We start from the raw sequence: 18419 nt of genomic DNA, 5'->3' as shown, positions 1-18419 counted from the left end.
GAACTTTCTCTCTATTGACATGGATTTATTGCTTATAATTAGACTGTGTCACACAGGGCAAGCATATTCTACATTGGGCCGTAGAAAATGCACACTTGTACCATATCGCCAGGGGGAGCTTTTGCCTTCTTAAGGATAACCAAGGTGTAATGGCGCCGACAAGCTTTAGTTACTATATCGTGTATATACATTTTTCCATGAAAGGTTGTCTTTAAGGTGACCCCTATCAGTTTCAAATGATTTACACACCTCAGATCATGTCCGTTTAGAGAGAACTATAGGAGGATGAAATTCGGACTTAAGAAAAGATATTCTCATAACACTGCACTTAGAGGGTTTGGGGATGACTCCATTTTCCAGGCACCAATAATCAATTTATGTAAAATATTCTGATCTAAATAAATAAAATTAAATATTGTTGCAAAATTTTTCTCTGGAAAACTAATATAGCAAAAATGTACATCAGCTAGTACAAAATTCATTTTATTTTCAAATGTCTCACATAACTAACTGAAGGCTGTTCCAATCCCACATAAGCCTAGGGTACATACATGATTGAACTTAAGAATCGTTTGATAGATTACAACTTGTGTCAAAGCTTAAACTTTTGAGCAATGGAAGATGATAGGATAGGAGATCACAATTTGACAGTGTTTATCATAAATGCTGAGATTTCGTTTACAAAATAATAGTCATTATATCTGAGAACCTTTAAAGTATGTAAAGCTACAATCTGGGTAAATGTGTTAATTAAAAACAGTGATTGACGTTAAGGTCACCGAAATCATGTCTGGAAACAGTATTGGTGCCTGCAGTATCAACAATAATAATACATAAAATGAAATTTAATATTCTGCTATCATTAACATACAATTAGTATAATAGTGTTTTTTTTTAACTTAAAAAGACGTATACATTTATTTATGATCCATAGTAATATTAAGAAGGTTTACCTACGAAACAATGTATTACTACTACAATTATCATATAAGTAGGCCAGGTATGTTCTTCAATTGTTCGAGTGAACAGGTTATTTGCCCACGATCAGTTGTTTTGGTGGAAAATGATTCCCAGGTTTCTGCAAAAAAGTTTTCAAAAAAAAAAAAAAAAAAAAAAAAAAAACGATAAACAAAATTAAATTTTAATTAATAATTAATTTAAAAAACATTCATGTTTATTTATTACTAGCCGTGTACCCGTCCTTCGCACGGGAATCAAGGCAAACTGAATGCATGAGACAATTTTCAAAAAAAGTATTATTATAAAAAAGAATTATTTTCAAGAACCACATTTGTATTAATAAAATAATAAAAACAAAGTATAATAGTATAAACATTGTATAAATCACTAATTTAATGTTTTCTTGCTTTTTTCATATCAATATGGATTTTCTTTATTTCCCTAATTATTTTTGCCATTGTTGCTATAGATTACTTTTATTTTAGTAAATTGATGAGTTTTGCGTACTGTATAATAATTATATTTTGTATCTATATCATTTAATTTCTGCGTTTAACTTTTGTTTATTATGTACCGTACTGTGTATTTTATGTTAATTGTAAATACGACAATAATAAAACTGCATTATATATGTTGATTTGTACTACGTGAATAGGCCAAAATGAAGTTTTACTACTACTACTACTACATGGGTGGACTAGTTGTCATTGTTGGTGTCCTGGTGGAACTGAAATAAAAACTGAACGCCTTTGGGCTGTTACTAGTCGTCGTGGTCATCATCATTCTCGTTAGCAGAATGAATGTCATGAAATAATTGAAAGAGTAATCATCATCTTCACCATTCTCATTAACAGAATGAATGTCATGAAAGCATTAAAACAAATAATAGAAATATTTGTATTGTAATTTCATTACAGATCAAGTCTGTGTTTAATCAGTAATCGTCGTTTATTTTTAACGTATTTGTTTGTTTCTTAACCCTTTTTAACACATAGCAGGGGCTGATCCAGAATTTTTCAAAAAGGGGGGGGGGGGAAAGAACATTTTTAGAATAGTTAAGAGAGTAATACATGACACTGACATGCATTAAAATAAAATAAAAAATAGTGTAAAAACAGGGGGAACGTGCCCTTCCACCTCCAACCAGATCACCCCTGCAGAGTGGTTTCATCATTTATCTTGTGTATTACAAAGTGTACATAGTTTGATTCTTTGGGTAAATATCGGCTCTCTGATATAGGCAACTTAAGGTTTCCGCATCGTTGTATTCAAGGTACTGAAATTAAATGTGTTTCAAATTTAAACGTTAAAGAGTTAAACAGTCTATAGTGTAAGCCCAATATATTGGTAGTTCTAATGAGAGAAATTTGTGTTGCTATATTATCCAGCCTAAAATTTAAAAAAAAAGTGCTTATAATCAATTTCTTAATAAAATTACTTCGCTCGTATTTTTAAACAATTAAAAAAACACTAAAAAGAAAGTTGAGGTTCTTTATCTTGGGAAACATGCTTCCAATAATTAAACATTTGTTTTTACTTTATCAATAATATTGAGGGGTGACATGTTTGCTTTTGAATTTTCTATAGGCCTATTATAGATTGAAGAATTGTATTCCAACACCAGATTATAAATTGACTAAGAAAGATGTCTTTGCAATCAATTTAGTCAAATTGGTGTTTTCTTTGTAGTAGAGATTTTGAGTACTGGTAAAATGATATCAGCACGTTGGAATATCAGGATAGTAGGTCTACAATATTTTTTCAAAAGCATATGTTTGGCAAAGTTTTTTAGATGAACACTTAGGTTGAATCCGTTTCAAGCAATCCCTCTCTGCTGTGAAGATCTTGCTGTAACTGACACAACTGTGAACAGCATGAAAAGAAAGGAGAAATGAAAATTTAATATAATCAAGTCGCCTAGTCCCTTGTACTATATAGTGTTGCTTTAATAACAATAATTAAAATCAGTTTAAAAAGAATAATTGAAAAGCATTGTTAAAGCGGTGAATGATGTTGAGCCTATGGACCATGGTATGGATAATCGCAACAATCAAAAAATTAATATAAATGTTAAACATTAAACAACTTTATGGCAACTATAGTTATTAGGCAGTTTTCGCCACAACGTTAACCTTAACGTTAACGGATGACGTCATAATTGATTCATCTGGCGTAGCGCAGTACATTAATTTTAGGATTTTAAGTTCTCAACTTACGTTAGTTACGGGTTTGCCCATGCGTATTTCGATTCGTTTACAAAAGAGAGTAGTAAGGTACTGCAGTATACCACACTCTAGAGGGCGCTAGGGGACCGGACGCTAATGACATCCTTTAATCTCTTTGTTTTCGAACAATAGAAGGGAAAGGACGCTAATGACATCATTTACTCCCTTTGTACTAGAACAAAAGAAAGGAAAGGACGCTAATTACATCATTTAATCCCTTTGTTTTAGAACAATAAAAAGGACGCTACTGACATCATCAAATCCCTTTGTTTTAGATAGTTATATTTACCAGGTGTTCCCTTTGTTTAGTTACAATAGAATCTTAATTGTCTATTATCTTTTAAACCCTTTGTTCTCCGGTTTTTTAAATCACAATAGAAACTTAATTGTCAATTATCATTTCATCATTTTGTTTTAATTATATCTGCCTGGTGTGTCGGATGATCATTGAAATTTAAATTCCTCTTAAACAATAGGAATTAAACATTAGAAAGGATATGCGGTGTCTTTTTTAATAGGATTAATTAGTAGGATAATTGTTTGTATAGTAAAAAGTGACGATACGTCATGATAGAGAATGAATTCTGTTGGATGAGAGATTTGAGTGACGTAAAATGCGTGACTTGTTGGTTCGAATTACCCGCGCTTCTAACGTCATGTAATGTCTGTTATGCCTGTAGTGCATACATTTAGAAGAAATGTAGTAGGGGAAGAACATAAGTTTAGTTGTTTAAATTTCATCGAATTAAGCAATTTGTTTTTAGAGGGAAAATACATGAACATGGAAACTGAACGAATTGCACGAGAAATAAATTCAGCGTTTGTGGCATATAAACTAGGCAATGACATGGAATATATAGAGGTTCTAAACAGTATTTTTTTTTTAAATAAAAGGTAAGTTACTTTTTTGTATTTTCAATCATTGATAAAAACATTTAATTCATGTATATATACAGTAATATCATTCAATCATTACTTGGTATATAAATGAATTTGTTTCCAACTCTATAGGCCTATACATATTTTTTTTCAGAACAATTTCGATCAATCGTTTACTCAACACAAATTGATAGCAGAAATTCCTCTAATGAACGTTTCGTTAGGGATAGCATTAAGCCTAATACCAACTTTGTATCTATACAACAAATTCTGTCAAGGATGACATGTGTGAATTATGTGTATATAGACACACACTTGTCCAGGATGTTTTTTTTGTCAGCCGTCAAATGGTGTATTAAATACCGACAGGATCTAAGCTGGTGAACTTTACAATAAATGTGAATTCGTTCCAGAGTCAGATGAAAATGACAATGGGAAAACTAACACGGAAATATATTTCAATGTTTTAGTAGGACTAGATAGCGAACCCGATAATCTGCCCGATAATCTGGAATATTGTTATTTGTTTTCATGCAAAATTTGATCAAATCAAATAATGTTACCTTTTATTCCACAATGGGAAACGTTATATCAGTAATCGAGCATCACAACGCGAGATATTGAAGGAGTTCCTGCAAGAGCATTTTGTAAATTATATGATGATCTGTATATTTTGAAACAAAATAAATGGAAAGCTGTTGTTTATTGTTGCAACACATATATGAAATTACATCGTGCACCGGTAGTGGAGCAATACAATAGGCATTTTTCGTTTTGACTACGCGGCCAGTCTACTACGAACTAATAGAGCGTAACAGACATCTGCGCATGCTCACAAACCTTACTGGCTAAATCGGCGTTGTGACAGCTTCCGCGACAACCCCAATTTCTAAATTTAGTGTAGCGTAGTGGCGACTACCCTAATATTGACCAATCAGATCACCGGATTGTAACTTTTTTGTTGGGGGGTTCCAATTTTCATCGCATCCGCGATCGAGCATTGTTCGTTTAATAATGAATGTAAAAAAAAAAAAGAATTTGGGAAAAAAAACTAAAATGTACGAAACGTAACAAAATCTACGAAGCAGTTACTCTCAAAATACTTTTAAAAAAGTTTAAAATTAGTAAACTACTATGGTTACCTGTTTCCATTTAATTAGGAAAAAAGTGTTTAAGGCCACTGCAGTGCTCTGTTAATTTATTGTTACTCATGACTCACGAGATGTGTATAACATACTTTTGTACAACAAAAATGTTATAACTAAATTAATACGACTTATGTAAAAAAAAACATTTCTATATACGTAATATATATTAGGAAATCATAAATTCATACATATGTATCAAAATTACATAAACATTAATAGGAACGCGTTATTTTAACCAACACTACCACGTAAAACTCCTTTGAAAGCAAAATTACGTACATTATTTCAACAGAAAAAAAGTAAAATGCTTTTATAAACGATAGCCATGTAAAACTAAAATCCATAGAGCAAAACCTAGTCAAATTTAAAAACATGTAAAACATTAATTCAAAATCACATTCAGAATAATAAAAGAAAAAAAAAGCAAGAATATTTTTAATTAGTCAAACTGTTAAAATTCAGAGAGACGAAAAAAGATTAAGTCAGAAGTATTCGACACAAAAAAATATAAAAAAACACTGTAAGTTAAAAGTAAAAAAAAAAAAGAATTTGGGAAAAAAAACTAAAATGTACGAAACGTAACAAAATCTACAAAGCAGTTACTCTCAAAATACTTTTAAAAAAGTTTAAATTGTAAAAATGACCAATCAGAACCTGTTATTTTTGCTTGGTTTACACTTTACGAGAAGTACCATTACTGAGTACGATGGTATGGCTAACACGAATATAATATTTGAAACGCGTCTATTTGTTGATAAAACGTGTTTGTTACAAGAAATATTGTGGAATTATATTATAACTATAGTACTTTGTTGTAAGTTTTTAGATTGTAGTCGCAACAGAATAGAATTTAGTAAACTACTATAGTTACCTGTTTCCATTTAATTAGGAAAAAAGTGTTTAAGGCCACTGCAGTGCTCTGTTAATTTATTGTTACTCATGACTCACGAGATGTGTATAACATACTTTTGTACAACAAAAATGTTACGAAAATGCACTTTTATTGGACCACAACAAATTTTATCAAAATGTACTTTTAATGTGCCATTACTTTTAGGCAAAAATACAAATCGTGAAAACATTGTAAATCATATACAAAAAAAAGGGTAAAATATGTACGAAAGAAAAAATGTACAAACAAAAACTTTTACAAAAACATGTAAAATAAATAAATTAAATGCAACGAAAATAAATATTATGTAAAGAAAATAAATTTTATGTAATGGAAATAACTGTTATGTAAAGGGAATACATTTTATGTTAAGGAAGTAAATTTTTTGTAAGAAACAATGTAAAATCATATACATTAAAGAATAAAAATGTACTAAACGAAAACATCGTGTAAAGAAAAAAGAATTACGTAAAAAAAATAAAATTCGGGTCAAGAAAATAAAATTCATGTTAAGATAATAAAATTCGTGTAAAGAAAATACAGTGTAGGATGTAAGGAAAATAAAATTAATGTAAAGAAAAAAAAATTATGCAAAGAAATTAAAAATAATTTTTGTTATGTATCTCTAATTTAAAATATAAGAAACGAATGCATCTTATACTGTTTCAGCGAAAGCAAAGCTTTTTATTTATTTCATCTATCTGTCATACTTAGTATACAAATCATCAATGAATTTACAAAAGTAATTACAATAATTTACAATTACACACAATTTTTGTCCTTACATAAAATTAATTTACTTTACATAAACTTCACTTTTTTCAATTGTATTAGTGTTTAACATTCAGAAATTTAAAATCATATTTTTTTTTAACGAATTGCTTATAAGTGTAATTTTAACATTTTCGATGTATTTTGACAAACTTCAATGTGTGCTCAATTAAATTAATCATCACATTTTTGAATAAGTCACTTTAAAATTTTGTAAATATGCAATATCTAAATATGAGAGAAAAAGTTTATTTTTACATTTTCAAGAGTTTGTTTTATAGTATATTTATGTTTAGTTCCACTGTGTCTTACAGTCTTGCGTTTGACAATTGCTTAAACCATCTATTTCATATTTTTGGGGAAATCAATGTGATATTTATAAATTCAGTGATTAAAATTTAACTAAAGTATATATTTTACAGTTTTTTACAATTCCGTATTTTCGCACTACAAATTAATACGTTCTATAAAAGTGCTGATTTTTTATATTATTCTCTTATTGCAATATTCTACATAGACAAACTTGAATCTATCATTTATTTAAAGTCTCTATAAAAGTGCTGATACGTTTTTTTCCATTATTCTCTTAGTGCAATATTCTACATAGACCAACTTGAATCTATCATTTATTTAAAGTCTTCTGATTTTTTACGGTTGTATATTTATATATGCATATGGGATTTTTGAAAAAGTATATTTATACCTTCTTTAAATTATTTTGCATTATTTGCTTTATTTTAATTCTTAATTCATATTATAACATTGTGTTTTAAAATTTTTAAATTATAACATTGTGTTTTAAATTATTTTAAATTTTACATTCTTAAAGTTTTTGTATTTTGGGAGTAACTGCTTCGTAGATTTTGTTACGTTTCGTACATTTTATTTATGTTTTCCAAATTCATTTTTTTTAACTTTTAACTTACAGTGCTTTTTTCTATTTTATTTTGTGTCGAGTACTTCTGACTTAATCATTTTTCGTCTCTGAATTTTAACAGTTTAACTAATTAAAAATATTTTTGCTTACCTACTAAAGCTTATTTTTTCAAATTATTATTCTGAATGTGATTTTGAATACATGTTTTTAAATTTGACTAGGTTTTGCTCTATGGATTCTACTTTTAGATGGCTATCGTTTATAAAAGCATTTTACTTGCAAGTGTTTCAATATTTTTCTGTTGAAGTAATGTACGTAATTTTGCTTTCAAAGGAGTTTTACGTGGTAGTGTTTGTTAAAATAATGCGTTCTTATTTATGTTTATGTAATTTTGATACTTATGTATAAATTTATGATTTTCTAAATATTTAACGTTTTCTGCACTTTCACGTATATATAAATAAATTTTTTTTCTCATAAGTCGTTTTAATTTAGTTTAGTTATAATACGTTATTTTGGACTCAATTAAAATGTGTTTTTTATTTTATTATTTAATCATATTTTGTACATTTTAAGTTTTAAATGTATTTTTGAACTGATAATTGCTTAAAATTTTTGCTTCTTTTAAGCTTATACATTTACATTTGTCTAATTCAATCTGATTTCTAAATAATTGTTACGTGGTTTGAGTATTTTAACTCTTTTATGTATTTGGTACGGGTGATAAATATTTATTTTCTCTAGATAAATATGATTTTACTAGGTTACTATTTTAACATTTCTAGTCCATCGATTATATTATATAGTAATTGTAGTTTGAATTAAAATTAGGCTTGTTTCACATATTTAGGGTTCCTATATTCCGACCTTATAGGGTTATCATCTTGTTCTCGTGTTTATTTTTCCTTTGTATACATTTGAATTTCTATATTGTATTGATGTTTTATGAGAGCAATAATATCAAACAATCAAACAGTTTCACATGGTAACGTTCTTTATGTAGTTACCTATATTGTTACAATCATTATCTGTTTTAAGTAATTTTGATTAGATTAATTAAACATTTTATTTACATTAACTTGTGTTTTTAACATATACTTTATGTTAAATATTTCATTGAAGTTATTATTTGTTGGTTTAATTGTGCACATGTTTGAAAATTAATTGTGGTTTTTCATAGGTTATTTCTAATTCAAAATGTTACTTCTTTTATGTACTTTCTTAATGTATTTTATTTCATTTGTAATCTGTTAAAGACTGTATCTTTTATTTATATTTAACTGATTTATGTATTTTGGTTTTAAACTATCTTACACTTTGATTTTAAAATTTTGTTTGATAGATTTTTTTAACTTGACGTAGTTTCGACCATTTTTATCATGAATTAGAGATTTATATTTGAATTTATGTTTACATATTTAGATTTTAACTAAATTTTCCCTTCATAATTGTAACTTTTTTGTTTTGTTTTTTTTTAATTTTAATTTAACATTTTCAAATAAATTGAATAATTTCTATATTATTATGAATTGTTATGTGTTTTAAAGTTTGTTTTACAGTTTAATACTTCTTTGATTTACATATTAAGCATATAGTTTGTATATCGTCTTTTGAACATCATCATTACCATCAGCATTATCATCATCCTCATCATCAACACCATCATCTTCGCCATCACTATTGTAACCATTTTAAACTCTGATTCTACCCCCTCTGAAAAATACCAGGATTTTTGGTCGTAGTATACCTATAATTTATTGCTCCACTACCGGTACACGATGTAAATTCATATATTTGTTTCAACAATAAGCAACAATAGCTTTTCATTTATTGTGTTTTAAACTATACAGATCATTATATTAAGTGTTCGGGTTTTTTTTTTATTATTATTCATTCATTCTGAAGTAATTATAAGTAAAAACATTCAAGGATAAAAACACAGAAAAGTACAAAAAGCAACTTATTTCAACTGTGGTCCCTAAATGAGAATACAAAAATTACAATAAATATACATTTTCAAAACATCAGAGTCAGATTCCACCTAATTGACATCAATGACTTTAAACTATATATTATTTAGAAGTTAAAAAAAATAGTGGTTCCTTATGATTTTTTTGAATGCGTATAAGGATTGTGCATTTTCAACATCGTAAGATAATTTATTCCATTTGTCAATAGTGGTATCGATAAATGAAAATCTACTATGTGTACCAGATTTTTGTTTTTAAATTGACATTCTAGAAGTAGAAAATCTAGTATTATAGTTATGAAATAGGTAAGTGAACTCAATACCAATATTTAAATATACAGGTGATATGCCATTCATAATTTTTAAAATTTGAATACATTTACGTTCAGCAACTCTAGTTGAAACAGGTAGCCAATTTAATTTTATATATTCATTATAACCAACATGAGTTTGTGGATGATGTCCCAAAACACATCTTATTACCTTATCTTGGGAAGTTTGGAGTTTATTTTTAAGTTTTTGAGTAAGCGAAGAGAACCACGTACAACACCCATAGCCATAGTGACATTGTGTAAGTGAAGACCCAAGCAATTTGAGTGATTTTTAAGTCTACCATGTACCTTACCTAAGACTTTCGTACCAGTGGACTTACCTCTAAGGTGCTGATCAAGATCAAGACCCATGTACTTAATACAAGTTCTGGTATTTATCTTGCAATTATTAAAGGTAATATCCAATATTGATTGTCTTCTACACATATTTCGTGTTCCATATAAAATGGATTCAGTTTTGTCTAAATGTAGCGTAAGTTTATTATCAATAAGCCATTTATTTATAGATTTTAGTTCTTTAGTTAATTTTAATATGTTTTACGTTATTACTTGATACCATTAACGCTGCATCATCAGCATACAATAATAATTTGCATTCCACGGAGGATGGCATGTCATTGACATAAAATAGAAATAGAAGAGGCCCAAGTAGTAAGCCCTGTGGCACACCACACTTCGTTTATAGCATAGGAGATGTAGTACCATTTATGTCAACGACTTGACATCTTCCCCTCAGATATGATTGCATCCATACAATAGATATATCGGATAAACTTATAGTTCTTAATTTATACAAAAGATTATTGTGTTGAACGGTTTCAAACGCTTTCTAAGACTAACATACCAGTATATTCACCATTATCCACTTTTTTACGTATAATCAGACAGATGAATCAAGCAAGTGCCAGTAGAGAACGACGGCCTAAAGCCCGACTGGAAATCGTAAAGGAGATTTTTATCAGTTAAGTAGCTCATTAATTGATCATAATAATACATTCAACTATTTTGGAAATTGCAGATAGTATAGATATAGGCCGATAATTCCCAGCATCTAACTTATCATTTTTCTTATACTGCCGTGATTCGGAAGAACGCATTATAAGCTAAACTCGTTTCTTGTTAGCCTTTTGTTATGGAAATGAATTATATTGAATTTTTTGTGTAAATGTACTAACTACACAACAGAAAAACATACTGAAGTACTTTTTTTTATTTATTTTTTTCTATAACCCAGTCAAAATGGACATAATGCGCTTTTCCAAATTAAAACAAAAGCCAATGAAGCATGAAAAATCTGATGTTAGGCATTATATCCAGTTTTGCCAGCAGAATGCATTATTCTTTACTGAAGAACTAATAAAAAAAATAACAAATTAGAGTGAATTTTCACCAGGAATTTAGAGGTTTAAGTTCCATTATGTTTAAATAACTTAAAACAAAACAAAAAAGTTTCTTAAGGGTTTTTGTTTATATTATTTAGCAACATTATTGCAGTCATTCTCATAAAATATTTATAAAATGTGTCTGATCTGATTTAGTAAATGTTGTATTTCCCCTAAAATATGGTATGGTACACGTAAAATTTTAATTAAATACTATCATTAACCACTACAGAAAGAACAAGCAACAACACTGTTAGTAAGTGTTTACAACATAAATAATCAATTTACTTAAATTCACTATGAAGAATACCCGCCTTTCAATTTAATAAACAAAAAATAAATACCCAACTTCTAAACACATTTCTTTAGGCCCATTCATAAATGTCTGTTTAAATTATAAGGTAGTGTACTCATTTAGATATAGCTAAATATGTTAAATGTAAATTTAGCATAGGTATTATATCTAAATTTCAAGCATTGGCTTAAAGGGAAAGTCTTATTAAAACATTTTTAAGTTTGATATGTTGTATTTTATTTTGTTTGTTGAATGGTCTTAGTTATAATAATAATTATTAATATTACAGACTAAAATTTATATTATGGCCACAATTTGGTCATGGTCATATTGCCAAGATGAAGAACAATGCATTCTTCTTTTATCAATTGTACTCTGATCAAAAACAAACTTGGTATTATACCCTTCCACCAGCTAGGGAACTAATTAAATATGCATCATTGTCTTCTGTGATTGGTTGATTGCTCACTCTTCAATGCTTGGTGGATATAATGCACTCTTCCGGATTTGTTTGCTTTGGTGGATGGATATAATGCGTAACTCTCATATTAATTTCATATTTATAAACATTTTTTGGGGTATATGATCAATTCACATGATAGATTACATCCATAGGATGGCCCTAAGCCAAAAATCTTAAAATACTCAAAAATGGATATAATGCGTTTTCCCGAATCAAGGCAGTATAGATGGGTATAACCCGGGCACATTTCCAGTCTTTAGGAATACATCCAGTTCTAATAGATAAATTAATAATGGATGTGAGAGGCTGAACAATGCTCTTAGCACCATCTTTAACAACTCTAACACGTAAGGAATCTAATCCAACTACTTTGTTAACATTAAGATTGTTAATGACGTCAAGAACTTGATCTTCATCAGCTTCCCTTAATACGAGATCACAAGGTTTTACATATTTTGTTTTATAGAACACTTTTACATGACTTACATTAAAAATTTCAGGTTGGTTTTGCAACGTATTTTGTAATACAGTTGCAGTATTAACACAAAAAAAAAAGAATTCAAATAATCAGCCACGGATTCTTTGTCATAAAAAAAGTCATTACATTTTAAGGAAAGGTTACTAATTTGTTTAACGTTCTTTTACGTTGTAAGTTTTCCAAAGTTTTTTGGGGTTGTTTCTATTTTCACTAAGTTGGTCGGAAAAATAGTTCCATTTTGCTTTTTTAATTTTGTAACGTACAGTGTTTCTAAGTTTTTAAAATTGCGTAAGAAAACTACTGTCTCTGTTTTTTTAATTTAGATAAACATCTCTTTGAATTATAAGATCTCTAATTTCCGTAATCAACCATGGCTCAGATCGTTGCTTAGTCCTTACACATTTTAGAGGAGCAACATCATCAATTACTGTTAAAAATTTCGTCTTAAATTTGCACAAGGGATTATTAACATCAGTAGCATTTATTACATCGGTCCAATTGATTTCAATAAGTTTAGAATTAAGTTTTTCAGCTGAATATCCATTCATACGTCTAATAAAAATGAATGACTGTTGAGGTTGTCTCTGTGACCCTAGTATAATCATTAATAAGTAGGGTGAGATTAAAAATATTGCAAAATTGTTTAACCCAGTTATTATTGGATGATGTACTTGCCACATCAACATTGAAGTCGCCCATAAGGATAATTTCCTGACCTTGTAATCTTTTGGAGATATTAATATCGTCTTCCAATTTAAAAAAGAGTTGACGCTGTTGATTAGGCCTGTACCCCACTCTATTACAAGAATTGGTTTCGTTTTAGGTAGTAGAATATCTATCCACAGAGTTTCTAGTTCTTCGTTGTAAAGATCCTGCCTTACATTGTAAATTTAAAGATATCATTACGTATATATAAACAAACAAAGTTTGTGTAATTCTGTCATTGCATTCACAGTTGTAATTTTCAATTTCGATTTCCTTGTTGTTCACAGATTAATCTAGCCACGTTTCACTAATCGCAATAACTGCAGCATTTGATGTTTTGGCTAATATGCGAATTCCATCGATCTTGGGTAAAAGCTCTTGGGTATCGTCATAGGAAATGCCAAGTGTTTGAACAGATATCTTTGGCATTCGAAGTCGAATTCCTCGCTATTTTGAGACAATTCAATGTATTTTTGCAATGGAAAAATTTGGGCATTTAATATGTATCCATCCGTCACATGATATTGCTTTGCTTCATTTAATAATTCCTTTCGAACTTGCAATACATAGGCATTTTGTTGTTCTTGGACCAGGACAAGGATGTATATCTCCCGAAAGTATAAGTCCAATAAGTAAAATTAAAGAATAGGCCCGAGATTTAGGAATGAAGTATTTTTGTTTTTTTTAAATATTTGTTGTCTTGTAGGCGTTGCAAATACAAATATACAATAAAGCTTTGCGTCTCCTTGTATAAATGACTTGCTTGGTCCACAATTTACAATGTAATTCATTACATTAAAGTCCGGTGTAGTGTCCTCATCTTCAATACATGAAGCTTTCAGTAACAAAAACGTTAACACAGATAGTAATAATCCAATGGTCATCCTGGTATACACAAAGACAATACCAGCAGTATGGCGCGAAATGCAAGTCAATTCCGTTTGCAAAAATGTCGCAATCACAAAAACAAGTCAATAGAAAAACAATTCACGAATCAAACATCAATGGCTCAAAACACACTAAGTATAACTCACAGATACAAGAATAAAAAGTACATACCAGATATCACGAACACCAAAGTTAAATCAGGTTAACATAAAAAAGCAGGAACGTAAAAAACAAAAAAGAAGCTCGACGGAAGCCGGGCTCTACTCCGTGCCGGCTTGTATGACGCGAAACGCAAAATGCAAATACATGGAATTCTGCTGGCTTCAATGTCGGGAAAAACGAGATACAGGAAAACACTTACGGAAAAACGCCTCAATAGTAAAAAGGACACAAAAGAGGTTCACAGTAAAACAAGGAAACCACAGACCAGATTCAAAACATCAAAATTTGATCAAGAATATACCAAGACTTGAAACAAAATTAGTAACTGAGGAACTCAATATAAAACACGTCCGCACGATATGAACACGACGAACGTATTTATCAAACGCTCTTCCAGGAATTCCTTCACTATCTCGCGTTGTGATGCTCGATTACTGACATAACGTTCCCCATTGTGGAATAAAAGGTAACATTATTTGATTTGATTAAATTTTGCATGAAAACAAATACCAGTACTCCAGATTACCGGGTTCGCTATCTAGTCCTACAAAAACATCGAAATATATTTCCGTGTTAGTTTTCCCATTGCCATTTTCATCTGACTCTGGACCGAATTCACCTTTATTGTAAAGTTCACCAGCTTAGTTCCTGTCGGTATTTAATACACCATTTGACGGCTGACAAAAGAAACATCCTGGGCAAGTGTGTGTCTATATACACATAATTCACACATGTCATCCTTCACAGAATGTGTTGTATAGATACAAAGTTGCTATTAGGCTTAATGCTATTCCTAACGAAACGTTCATTAGAGGAATTTCTGCTATCGATTTGTGTTGAGTATACGATTGATCGAAATTGTTCTGAAAAAAATATGTATATTGAGGCCTATAGATTGGGAAACAAATTCATTTTTTAAGTAATAAATGATGATAATACTGTATATATACGCGAATTGAATGTTTTTATCAATGATTGTAAATACAAAAAAAAGTGACTTACCCAACATCCTTGGATATTAATCCATTCCAAAAATTCCGTCTTCACGTATTTGTCTACACTCTGCATTACTTGATCAATGAAATCAGTTCTATTTTTATCTTTACATAAAACAGCTAACCTCGCTCCAAACACAAAAACCATAATTATACGGCCTCAGTTGATGATATAATCACTAAAAAATTCTGTTAAAATGTCTTTGAAAAAAGTCTTGATATTCTCATTTGAATCAAGCAAAACTTCCCTTAGTTAATTTATAAAGATGTTCATTGTGCATTTCATACATCTTTTCGCAATATTTTAAAAAGTTACTGTTCATAACCTCTATATATTCCATGTCAATGCCTATTTATATGTTACAAACGCTGAATTTATTTCTCATGCAATTCGTTCAGTTTCCATGTTCATGTATTTTCCCTCTAAAAACAAAATTATGTTTCAACATTGAACACGATCTTCGTGGATAAGTATTACGTAAAATAATTGCTAAATTTGATGAAGTTGAAACAACTAAACTTATGTTCTTCCCCTACATTTCTTCTAAATGTATGCACTACAGGCATAACAGACATTACATGACGTTAGAAGCGGGTAATTCGAACCAACAAGTCACCGCATTTTACGTCACTCAAATCTCTCATCCAACAGAATTCATTCTCTATCATGACGTATCGTCACTGTTTTACTATACAAACAATTATCCTACTAATTAATCCTATCAAGGACACCGCATATCTTTTGTACTATTTTATTTCTATTGTTTAAGAGGAATTTAAATTTTGATGATCATCCGACATACCTGGCAGATATAATTAAAACAAAAGAGATAAAATATTAATTGACAATTAAGTTTCTATTGTGACTAAAACACCGGAAAAAAGAGTTCAAAAGATAATAGACAATTAAGATTCTATTGTAACTAAAACAAGGGGAACCCCAGGTAAATATAACTATCTAAAACAAAGGGATTAAATGATGTTAGTAGTGTCCTTTGTATTGTTCTAAAAAAAGGATTAAATGCTGTGAGTAGCGTCCTTTCCTTTCTGTAGTTCTAAAACAAAGGCATTAAATAATGTCATTAGCGTCCTTTTCTTTCTATTGTTCTAAAACAAGGACATTAAATGTTGTCATTAGCGTCCGGTCCCCTAACGCCATCTAGAGTATGCTATACTGCAGACCTTACTACTAAAGAGGCGGAGCTATCGCGCTGCATGTTGGGTATTAACGTTAAGTGAAGGTTAACGTCGTGCAGCAAAACCTACGAAAGCCTATTAGGGCCACTAAAATATATATTTTTGACTTATTATGTCGAAATTTCGACATAATATGTCGAAATTACGACATACGTATGTCGAAATTTCGACTTATTTTGTCGTAAATTCGACATACGTAAGTCGTAATTACGACTTATTATGTCGTAATTTCGACATATTATGTCGAAGTTTCGACATAATAAGTCGTATTTACGACATGCGTATGTCGAAATTGTGACATAATATGTCGTAATTACGACTTACGTATGTCGTAATTTCGACATATTATATCGTTATTTCGACATACGTATGTCGAAATTTCGACATAATAAGTCGTAATTACGACATACGTATGTCGTAATTTCGGCATATTTATGTCGTAATTACGACATAGGCTTGGGCCACTATTTATATGTATATCCCTAAAGATTTTTAAAATCAATCTTAAATACTAAAGTTAAAGATTGTCAAAAGAGTTGAAATGTACATGGGCAATACAAAAACGGTGAACGAAAAATGGTGGATTTTTTTTTACTAATTTTTACCGCTGCAAAGGATATTAATTTTATTTTCTAGTTTCTTAAAAATAATGACATTTCTTTGTAGTAATTTTGGATGTTAACTTTTGTGTGTGTGGGGGGGGGGTGTGGTGCGTGTGTGTAACGTTTTGGTATTTTCATGTGGTATTTTTGTGTGCAACATATATCAAAAACGGCTGCACTGACATAAATGAAAATAAGAGGGAGTGTTAGGCATAACCCAGTAAAGATTATTACATTTTGGTGACGGTCCGTAGTAGGGTGTGGGTGTATTCTATTTGTATCCTTAATGTAAAGCGCCTTTGAAAATGAGTACTCATGAAAAGGGCGCTATAAAAATTTGGTAAATAAAATAAATAAAAATAAGAAAAAAAAAAAACGAACGCTAAAAAGGCCTCAGAGGTTATTTCAGTCTTTAAAACAAACAAAAAAGTTAGCGGGGAATTCCCCTGGATCCCCTGTAGTGTTATGTCGATTGGCCCAACTTTTTTCCCCACCCTCTTTCTGTCAACCCACCCCCCTTTTGTCGTCATCTCTTGATCCGCCCACGAATATGGTGTGTGCGCAGGAGGGAAATCATTACCCATACCACGTTTCCCAACCCCATTTCTCCATACCATGGTCCCACTTCGTCGTCCCATTCCGTTTTCCCCACACTTTCGGTCCCACCTATTAGCCTATCCTAAACAAATTCAAAATGCTTTTACATTTTCAGAATTCAAAATATTTAAACATTTTGTACCGGACAAAATTGCAGCGCTGGGAGGCTATCCTTTTACTACGTAGCGTAAAAGGAGTAATTCTAATTATTTATATTATCATTTTTAAAACAGTATTTTTATATTTAATTTATTTCTGCAATGTCATAAAAAAACCCACTCAACTTACACATTTTTCAAAATGTACTTCTTAGCTATTTGCTCTTTTGGGGAGATGTGTATTCAGAATTTTGAAATTATAACTGAAAATATGAAATTCAAAATTAAAATATTACTCAACTGCAAGTCACAACTTTTCAATCGTATATAAGTAAAAGCTGACGAGAAACAATACGTACAGTCGTCCAAGCCTATGTCGTAATTACGAAATAAATATGTCGAAATTACGACATACGTATGTCGTAATTACGACTTATTATGTCGAAATTTCGTCATACGTAAGTCGTAATTACGACTTATTATGTCGAAATTTCGACATACGTA

At 30.1% G+C, this 18419-nt stretch overlaps 1 long non-coding RNA gene across 1 annotated transcript; it reads right to left on the bottom strand.

The window, feature by feature from the left end:
* Nucleotides 1-467: 467 nt before the first annotated feature.
* Nucleotides 468-15947, bottom strand: LOC117111985. Its single transcript, XR_004445953.1, has 2 exons — nucleotides 15429-15947; nucleotides 468-1078 (listed from the first exon to the last, which is right to left on the bottom strand). It is a non-coding gene; the product is annotated as an uncharacterized LOC117111985 (long non-coding RNA).
* Between the last annotated feature and the right edge of the window lie 2472 nt (nucleotides 15948-18419).

This window comes from Anneissia japonica, unplaced genomic scaffold (genome assembly GCF_011630105.1).
Source record: "Anneissia japonica isolate Jap-2015-1 unplaced genomic scaffold, ASM1163010v1 scaffold287939_len150304_cov138, whole genome shotgun sequence".
In the NCBI taxonomy this organism is placed as follows: domain Eukaryota; kingdom Metazoa; phylum Echinodermata; class Crinoidea; order Comatulida; family Comatulidae; genus Anneissia; species Anneissia japonica.
The sequence above is the reverse complement of the archived record's forward strand: the minus strand, read 5'-3'. Positions and strand labels throughout refer to the sequence as shown.